At 49.6% G+C, this 8,740-nt stretch overlaps 1 pseudogene; it reads right to left on the bottom strand.

Annotated features, from left to right (window-relative positions):
* Positions 1 to 2,647: 2,647 nt before the first annotated feature.
* On the bottom strand, positions 2,648 to 3,787 carry LOC140636043 (pyruvate dehydrogenase E1 component subunit beta, mitochondrial pseudogene; annotated as a pseudogene).
* Positions 3,788 to 8,740: the final 4,953 nt, after the last annotated feature.

Raw genomic sequence — 8,740 nt, forward strand, 5'->3', positions numbered from 1 at the left:
GAGCCCAGGGCCAGGCCAGCCCAGGTCCTTCTGGGTTAGGGGCTGGTGTCCTGTGCAGGGTATGCTGCCCTCCAGGAGGGACAGTGAGAGGAGGCAGAGCACAGTGTATCCTGTGCTCCACCCACCTGCACCCACCCTGTCGGGGGCTCCCGGCATTCCCTCTTCCCTGCAACCCCTGGGTACTCTATGGGACACCAGGTCTCTGATGGGAGTAGGCTGTCCAGAGAACCCGGGGGAGGCTGAGCATGTCCCACAGGGGGCAGCTGCACCGGGTCCTTGCTGGGAGCCGATGGTGTGGGGGCAGAGGTATGATGGTGGTGGAGTGTGGGGGATGGTGTAGGGGGATGGTGTGGGGGTATAGTGTGGGTGGGGATTGTGTGGGGGTGTGAGGGGGATGGTGTAGGGGGATGGTATGGGGGCGATGCCATGGGGGATGATGATGTAGGGGGATGGTGTGGAGGTGGGGAATGAAGGGGATGGCTTGGGGGACCTGCGGACACAGGGCATCCCCTCTCTCTAAGATGCTCACACAGACGTGTACAGATAAAGGCGACCCCAGTCTGGGGTTTGCTGTGACACCTGCCCCTCGGGCCCCGCGTGGTCAGTGCAGGGCCCTGGCTGGCCCGGGGGCATTATCTGGGGGTCATCATACTATGTATGTTTACAAATTGCAAATTGTCTCAAATGAAATGCATAGACTTTAGAAATATATAAAGCATCGAGGGTGGGTGTCACCCTGAGCTGTCTGGCCCTCATCGGATCGATGTGTGTCCTGCTCCAGCCACGGCCATGCTGCCTGGCCCCCAGGTCCCCTTACTGCCCCCCACGGCCCCCACCCCAGCCCCTTGCCTTTCAGGCGGCTGTCCCTCAACCCTTTGGAGTTCAGCTCACATGGCAACCCCTGGAGGCCCCATCCTAGTGGTCTCCTCATCCCCGAACTCCGGGTGTGGGGGCACGGGGGTCATCCCCAGCACCTTACCGTACGGCGGTGTGTTGTTGGCTGCTGTTGCTACCCCCGGCCTCAGAAGCCCCGTGTTTCCTACCCAGAAGCCCCAGGGCCACCCCTGGGGCCCCGAACCCCCCCCCCACCCAGGAGCCTCACCCGACCCCGTAGCGGTCCCAAAACATGGTGTGGCTGCCGAACGTCCTGTTGACGTCCAGGCCTATCTGCGTGATGTCCCTGGAGGAGACCAGGGCCTCCTCCTTCATTTCCTGTGGGAAAACCGGGGAGGAGGAGCCGGCATCAGGGACACAGACCCCGACCTGTCACCAGCTGCCGTCCTGGGCAGGGAGCTCTGGGGCCACCATGGGAGTGTGTCCTGCCAAAACCTCCTTCCTTCCCCTGGGAGGCCGGGGATGACGGCAGTGCGCACCATGCCCATGGGACCTCTGTGAGGGCCTGTGCCCAGCTGTTGTGGGCGGGGAGGTGACTGAGGGTCAGCCTGGGTGGGAGGGGACAGGGGGTCAGCCCAGGTGGGGAGGGGACATGGGGGTGTTGTGCTCAAGATTGTGAATCCAAGAAACCACTAAGGAGCCGACACCGATTCAAACACAGGAGGGTTGATTTACCAACTCGAGCTTGCGTCCAAGTATACCCGACAGGGCGGAGCAGAGACTTAGACCCCGAGGTGGGTTTTAGCTTAGTTTTGTTTTTTGTTTTTTGTTTTTAGCTTAGTTTTAAGGGCTGGTCTCAGGGACCTCCAGAAGGGCTGGAGCAATTCCTCAAGTTCTGTTGACATTTGATATGGGGCCTTGGAGGGCATTGAGCTCTGTTCTTATTCTAATAGGGGCTTCCTGCCCTTGGCTTGGGCTCAGTTTTTATTGTAATGTTGGGCTTTCTAGGACATTAAGCTGTAAACTTTTGTTTTTTTTCCTGTAACTGAAGTAATGTAAATTTCAGCTCTTATTCACAGGGGCCTGGGATGGCTGGACATGTGCTAACGCTGAACATAAAGTGGAATGGCCTTAATTTTCTTGGCTTCCACATGTCCCATCTTATCTAGCTCCTTCCCCCTTCCCCAGAGCTCCTAAGAGAGCAATTGCAAATGACCTCTGGTGCTAGCATGTGTTGGGGGACAGGCCCAGGGATTTGGGATCAAGAAGACCTGGAGCGCGGGCCTCCTGGGTGGCTGTGCAGTGGGATTCCATGCTGCAGACTCTTATTCCCTAAGGCTATCTTGAAAACTGACTTTGTACATAGAAAAGTTCTCCTTTGTATTTATTTATTTTTTTTCATAGTTAGGAATTCTTTTATTCCTTATCAAAACAATCAAAAAAAACAAAACAAAACAAAACAATCAAACAGCAAATGTAGATAATAGCTTTTATCTTTACATACAAGTTGTCATTTTTGGATATGTCTTTCTGCAGAACTCTGCCATGTTCAGACCTTGTCCTTGTGAGAGGGTAAAATTTTATGTTAGCCTTATTCAAAGAACATAACTGTAACAGACCAACCCCCCCCCCCCCAATGGAGTCTAGGGCCGGAGAGGAGAGTTTTTCCACATACAAGCACATTTAAACTTCTTCCAAGTACAAAAACATCTGTGATGTTGCTTTAGAAATAGCTTTATGAATCATAAGGTCTTACAGTACAATTCAGGTGAACTGTCAGAAAGTATTTTAAGTAAATCCCAATGACTTGAAATTCAAGTCCAAACTAGATATTTAATGTTTTCTTTATTGCAAATATGATGTCTTTAACCTGAGGTACAGAGTTGTCTTCTAGAATCTTTGCATAAGGCATAGGGACATCAGCACCAGTGACACGAACTGCAGGAGCATCCAGGAAATTGAATGCAGGGCCTTCCATAATCCTGGCACAAATTTCAGCTCCTACTCCAAACTGTGGCCAGCCTCCTTCCACAGTTATGAGATGATTGGTCTTCATGACACTGGCTTCTATTGTTTCAATGTCCATTGGTCTGATGGTTCGCATATTTATCACCTCACATTCAATACCCTCTTTGGATAACACTGTTGCAGCTTCTAAGCAGTGGCCCACAGGTCTTGAATGAGCAACTACGGTTATGCGTGTACCTTGCCTTTCTATTTTGGCTTTTCCAGTGGGAATCAGAAAATCTTTTGACTGAGCTTCGGAGGGAAATTCAAAAGGAACTCCATACATCAGTTCGTTCTCTAGCACCACCACTGGATTATTATCCCGAATGGCTGATTTAATAAGTCCTTTTGCATCCTCTGAATTCCAGGGGCTGACCACCCTTAAGCCTGGGCAGTGCCCATACCAGGCAGCAAAGCACTGGGAGTGTTAGGCAGCCACGCCTGCTGAGGCACCATTGGGCCCCCTGAAGACTATAGGCAAAGGCTGAAGGCCCCCCGACATGTAGTAGGTCTTGGCAGCTGAATTTATAACTTGGTCAATGGCTTGCATAGAGAAATTGAAGGTCATAAATTCACAGATGGGCCTCAACCCAGCCATAGCTGCACCCACGGCAATTCCAGCAAAGCCCATCTCAGATATGGGAGTATCTATGATTCTCTTATCGCCATATTTCTTCCACAGGCCTCGACTAACCTTATATGCACCATCATACTGGGCAACTTCTTCCCCAAGCAGAAATACCTTCTCATCTCTTTCCAGCTCTTCATCCATACCTTGGTTTAGAGCCTCACGAACTGTCACCTGCAGCGCCGCCGGCGCCGTCCGGTGGAAGCGCCTCCTCAGCAACCCCGACACCTGTTCCAGGGGTCTCCGCATAAGGCCAGACACTGCCGCCATCTTGACCGTGTCCTCCAGCAGGCGCCGAATGAATCTCTCCTTTGTATTTAAAAGATGAAGAGCCAGTCAAAGCGGTTTTTCTCTGCCCATCTGATTGCTCAGATTCCAATGTGAGACGTATTTCCTGTTAATAAGGATAATTTACTATCCGTAGTACTATGGTTAAAATATTCTGACACAAGTAATTCTGAGGGATGAGGGTTTCTCATCTCTTTCTTCACAGCTCAGTCACTCATCAAGAAATGCATCTGTATGGATTTGGAAAGAACTGAGACACATTATTACCAATGGTCATGTTATTATGTGAAGGATTCTTCCCTGAGATTCATCCCATGGTTTAACTGACACTGAAACACTGTGAACTCTTTGGAAGACAAACGTCAAGGAAATAAAAGTTATGCATTGCTAATTTTAAATGCACTTGCAATATGGTGTCTAATATAAAAGAAGTATTTTTATCTGATATTTGCTATTTATTATCCTTTCCTGCTTTTCAGGTTGAGGAGGCATTATACGTGTTCATAATCACTGTATTGAAATGAGATACAGGAGAGTACAAGCCTGTCACTTCCACATGCTTTTCACACATCCTCTGCCAACACCTAACATAAGGATGCTAGGACCTATGTCTACAGGCAGTTATGATGCGGGAGGGTCATGCCCTGACCTCAGTTCTTACAACGAAACATGCCTAGAAGCCAGGTTTCAACTAGCTGCGTTCTTATGGCAGTGAGAACATAGCAGCATTCTGAGTCAGGAGGTTCCAAGATTACCACTCTACAGCACCTGGAGACACTTTCCATGCCTGCGTTATTCCACTTGCATCTCTCCAGTTTCTGACAAACGTCTCTGGTCAAAATGTTCGAAACTCATTCTGCAGGCAGTTGGAACTGTGGGACTCGGTGTGAGCTCAACTCTCAGAATTAAGTTGCCTTTGGACCCGGGGTTCAGCTAGCTTCTCACGTATGGAACTTAGTATGTAGCACCAGTCTAAGACAGGAATTACTAGGAAATCGCTGGATTGAGCTTGGAGGCACTAGACTTGTGGGCCGGCACCTTGCACTTACCTCTCACAACTCTTCAGTAACGCATCGAGCCTAGGCTTGTTAAGAGTGACGTGTACCTGCAGGCAGGATGTGGGAGGTACAGGCCATAAGCTCAAATCTCAGAACTGTGTATGCCTGGGAGGTAGATGTCTGCTATCCACTCATATATGGGAGTTAGAACCTAGCGACAGGGATCCCTGGGTGGTGCAGGAGTTTAGCGCTTGCCTATGGCCAGGGCGCAATACTGGAGACCCGGGATCGAATCCCACATCGGGATCCCGGTGCATGGAGCCTGCTTCTCCCTCTGCCTATGTCTCTGACTCACACTCTCTCTCTCTCTTTGTGTGTGTGTGACTATCTAAATAAATAAATTAATAAAAAAAAAAGACCTACCTACACTGAATAAAGAAGGCCATTGGACATCGCCATATTCAACACAGATACACGTGAGTACAGGCCTGTCGCTTCCACATGCGTTTCTAACAACTTCTCCCAGCACCTAACATTAGGATATTAGCAGCTACGTCTACAGGCAGGCAGGATGCGGGAGGGTTCTGTCCTGTCCTCAGCTCTCACAGGGAAGCATGCCTAGAAGCCAGCTCTCAACTAGCTGCGTTCTTATGACAGTGAGAAGGTAGCAGTATTCTCAGTCAGGAGGTTCCAAGATTACCACTCTACTGCACCTGGAGATACCGTTCAGATCTGCATTGTTCCCCTTGCGACTCAGAAGACTCTGGCAAACGTCTCTGGTGAAGACGTGCGAAACTCAATCTCCAGGCAGTGTGGAATTGTGAGGGACTGAGGGTGAGCTCAACTCTCAGAAGTAAGATGTTATTGGACAAGGCATTCAGCTACCTTCTCACGTATGGAACTTAGTAAGTAGCACCACTATACCACAGGAATTACTAGGAAATCGATGGATTGAGCTTGGAGGCACTAGTCTTGTGGGCCTGGAGATTCCAATTACCTCTCCCAACACTTCCGTCAAGCAGCGAGCTTGGGCCTTTTGAAGCGAAAGGTACCTGCAGGCAGGATGTAGGGTTACAGGCCATAAACTCAACTCTCAGAAGTGTGTATGCATGGGAGGCAGATGTCTGCTACCCACTCGTATATGCGAGTTGGAACCTGGCTACACTCTGATAGTAGAAGGTCTTTGGAAATCGCTGTATTCAACTCAGATACACGTGCATTTAGGCACAACGATTCCACATGCTTTTCTCCCAAACTCTCCCAGCTACTAACATGAGGATGTTAGCAGCTACGTCTATAGTCAGGCAGGATGTGGGAGGGTTCTACCCTGAACTCAAATCTCACAGAGAAGCATGCTTAGTAGCCAGATGTCAACTAGCTGCATTCCTATGGCAGTGAGAAGGTAGCAGTATTCTGTGTCAGGAGGTTTCAACATTACCACTCTACTGCACCTGGAGACACCGTCCAGGTCTGCATTGTTAACTTGCGTCTCAGAAGCCTCTGTCAAACGTCTCTGGTGAATAAGTGGGAAACTGACTCTGCAGGCAGTGTGGAACTGTGAGGGACTGAGGGTGAGCTCACCTCTAAGAAGTAAGATGCTTTTGAACAAGGCGTTCAGCTACCTTCTCACGTATGGAACTTAGTATGTAGCACCAGTCTACCACAGGAATTACTAGGAAATCGCTGGATTGAGCTTGGAGGCACTAGTCTTGTGTGCCTGGAGACTCCAATTACCTCTCCCAACACTTCCGTCACTCAGCAGGCTTAGGCCTTTTCGAAGCGAAGAGCACCTTCAGGCAGGATGTGGAGGTACAGGCCATAAGCTCAACTCTCAGAAGTAAGCATGGGAGGCAGTTGTCTGCAACCCACTAGTACATGGGAGTTGGAACCTTGCTACACTCTGATTGAAGAAGGTCGTTGGAAAACGCTGTATTCAACTCAGATACACGTGAGTTCAGGCCCAATGCTGACACATGCTCTTCCCCCAAACTATCCCACCACCTAACATAAGGATGTTAGCAACTATGTCTACACTCAGGCAGGATGCGGGAGGGTTCTGCCCTGACCTCAGCTCTCACAGGGAAGCATGCGTAGAAGCCAACTCTCAACTAGCTGCGATCTTATGGCAGTGAAAAGGTTGCAATATTCTGGGTCAGGAGGTTCCAAGATTACCACTCTACTGCATCTGGAGATACCGTCCAGGTCTGCCTTGTTAAGTTGCGTCTCACAAGCTTTTGGAAAACGTCTCTGGTGAAGACGTGCGAAACTCACTCTGCAGGCAGTGTGGAACTGTCAGGGAGTGAGGTGGAGCTCAACTCTCAGAAGTAAGATGCTTTTGGACAAGGCGTTCAGCTACCTTCTCACATATGGAACTTAGTATGTAGCACCAGTCTACCACAGGAATTACTAGGAAATCGCTGGAAAGAGCTGGAGGCACTAGTCTTGTGTGCCTGAGGACTCCAATTACCTCTCCCAACACTTCCGTCACGCAGCAGGTCTAGGCCTTTTAGAAGCGAAGAGTATCTGCAAGCAGGATGTGGAGGTACAAGCCGTAAGCTCAACTCTCAGAAGTAAGCATGGGAGGCAGATGTCTGCAACCGACTAGTACATGGGAGTTGGAACCTAGCTACACTCTGATTGAAGAAGGCCGTTGGAAAACGGTGTATTCAACTCAGATACACGTGAGTTCAGGCCCAATGCTGACACATGCAATTCCACCAACGTCTCCAGCACGTAATATATGGATGTTAGCAGCTATGTCTACACTCAGGCAGGATGCGGGAGGTTTTCTGCCCTGACCTCAGCTCTCACAGGGAAGCATGCCTAGAAGCCACCGCTCTCCTAGCTGCGTTTTTATGGCAGTGAGAAGGTAGCAGTATTCTGAGTCATGAAGTTCCAAGATTACCACTCTACTGCACCTGGAGATACTGTCCTTGTCTGCATTGTTAAGTTGCGTCTCACAAGCCTTTGGCAAACGTCTCTGGTGAAGATGTGCGAAACTCACTCTGCAGGCAGTGTGGAACTATGAGAGACTGAGGGTGAGCTCAACTCTCAGAAATAAGATGCTTTTGGACAAGGCGTTCAGCTACCTTCTCACATATGGAACTTAGTATGTAGCACCAGTCAACCACAGGAATTACTACGAAATCACTGGATTTAGATTGGAGGCACTAGTCTCGTGTGCCTGGAGACTCCAATTACCTCTCCCAACACTTACGTCACGCAGCAGGCTTAGGCCTTTTAGAAGCGAAGGGTACCTGCAGGCAGGATGTGGAAGTACAAGCCATAAGCTCAATTCTCAGAAGTGTGTATGCATGGGAGGCATATGTCTGATACCCACTCGGGCATGGGAGTTGGAACCTAGCTACACTCTGATTGAAGAAGGCCGTTGGAAAACGCTGTATTCAACTCAGATACACGTGAGTTCAGGCTCAATGGTTACACATGTTATTCCTCCAACCTCTCCCAGCACCTAACATAAGGATGTTAGCAGCTACGTCTACAGTCAGGCAGGATGCAGGAGGGTTCTGCCCTGAACTCAGCTCTCACAGGGAAGCATGCCTAGAAGCCAGCTCACACCTAGCTGCGTTCTTATGGCAGTGAGAAGGTAGCAGTGTTCTGAGTCAGGACTTTCCAAGATTACCACTCTACTGCACCTGGAGATACCGCCCAGGTCTGCATTGTTAAGTTGTGTCTCAGAAGCCTTTGGCAAACGTCTCTGGTGAAGACGTGCGAAACTCACTCTGCAGGCAGTGTGGAACTGTGAAGGACTGACGGTGAGCTCAACTCTCAGAAGTAAGATGCTTTTGGACAAGGCGTTCAGCTACCTTCTCACATATGGAACATAGTATGTAGCACCCGTCAACAACAGAAATTACTAGGAAATCGCTGGATTTAGATTAGAGGCACTAGTCTTGTGTGCCTGTTGACTCCAATTACCTCTCCCAACACTTCCGTCACGCAGCAGGCTTAGGCCTTTTCGAAG

Source organism: Canis lupus, chromosome 6, assembly GCF_048164855.1.
Source record: "Canis lupus baileyi chromosome 6, mCanLup2.hap1, whole genome shotgun sequence".
NCBI lineage: Eukaryota > Metazoa > Chordata > Mammalia > Carnivora > Canidae > Canis > Canis lupus.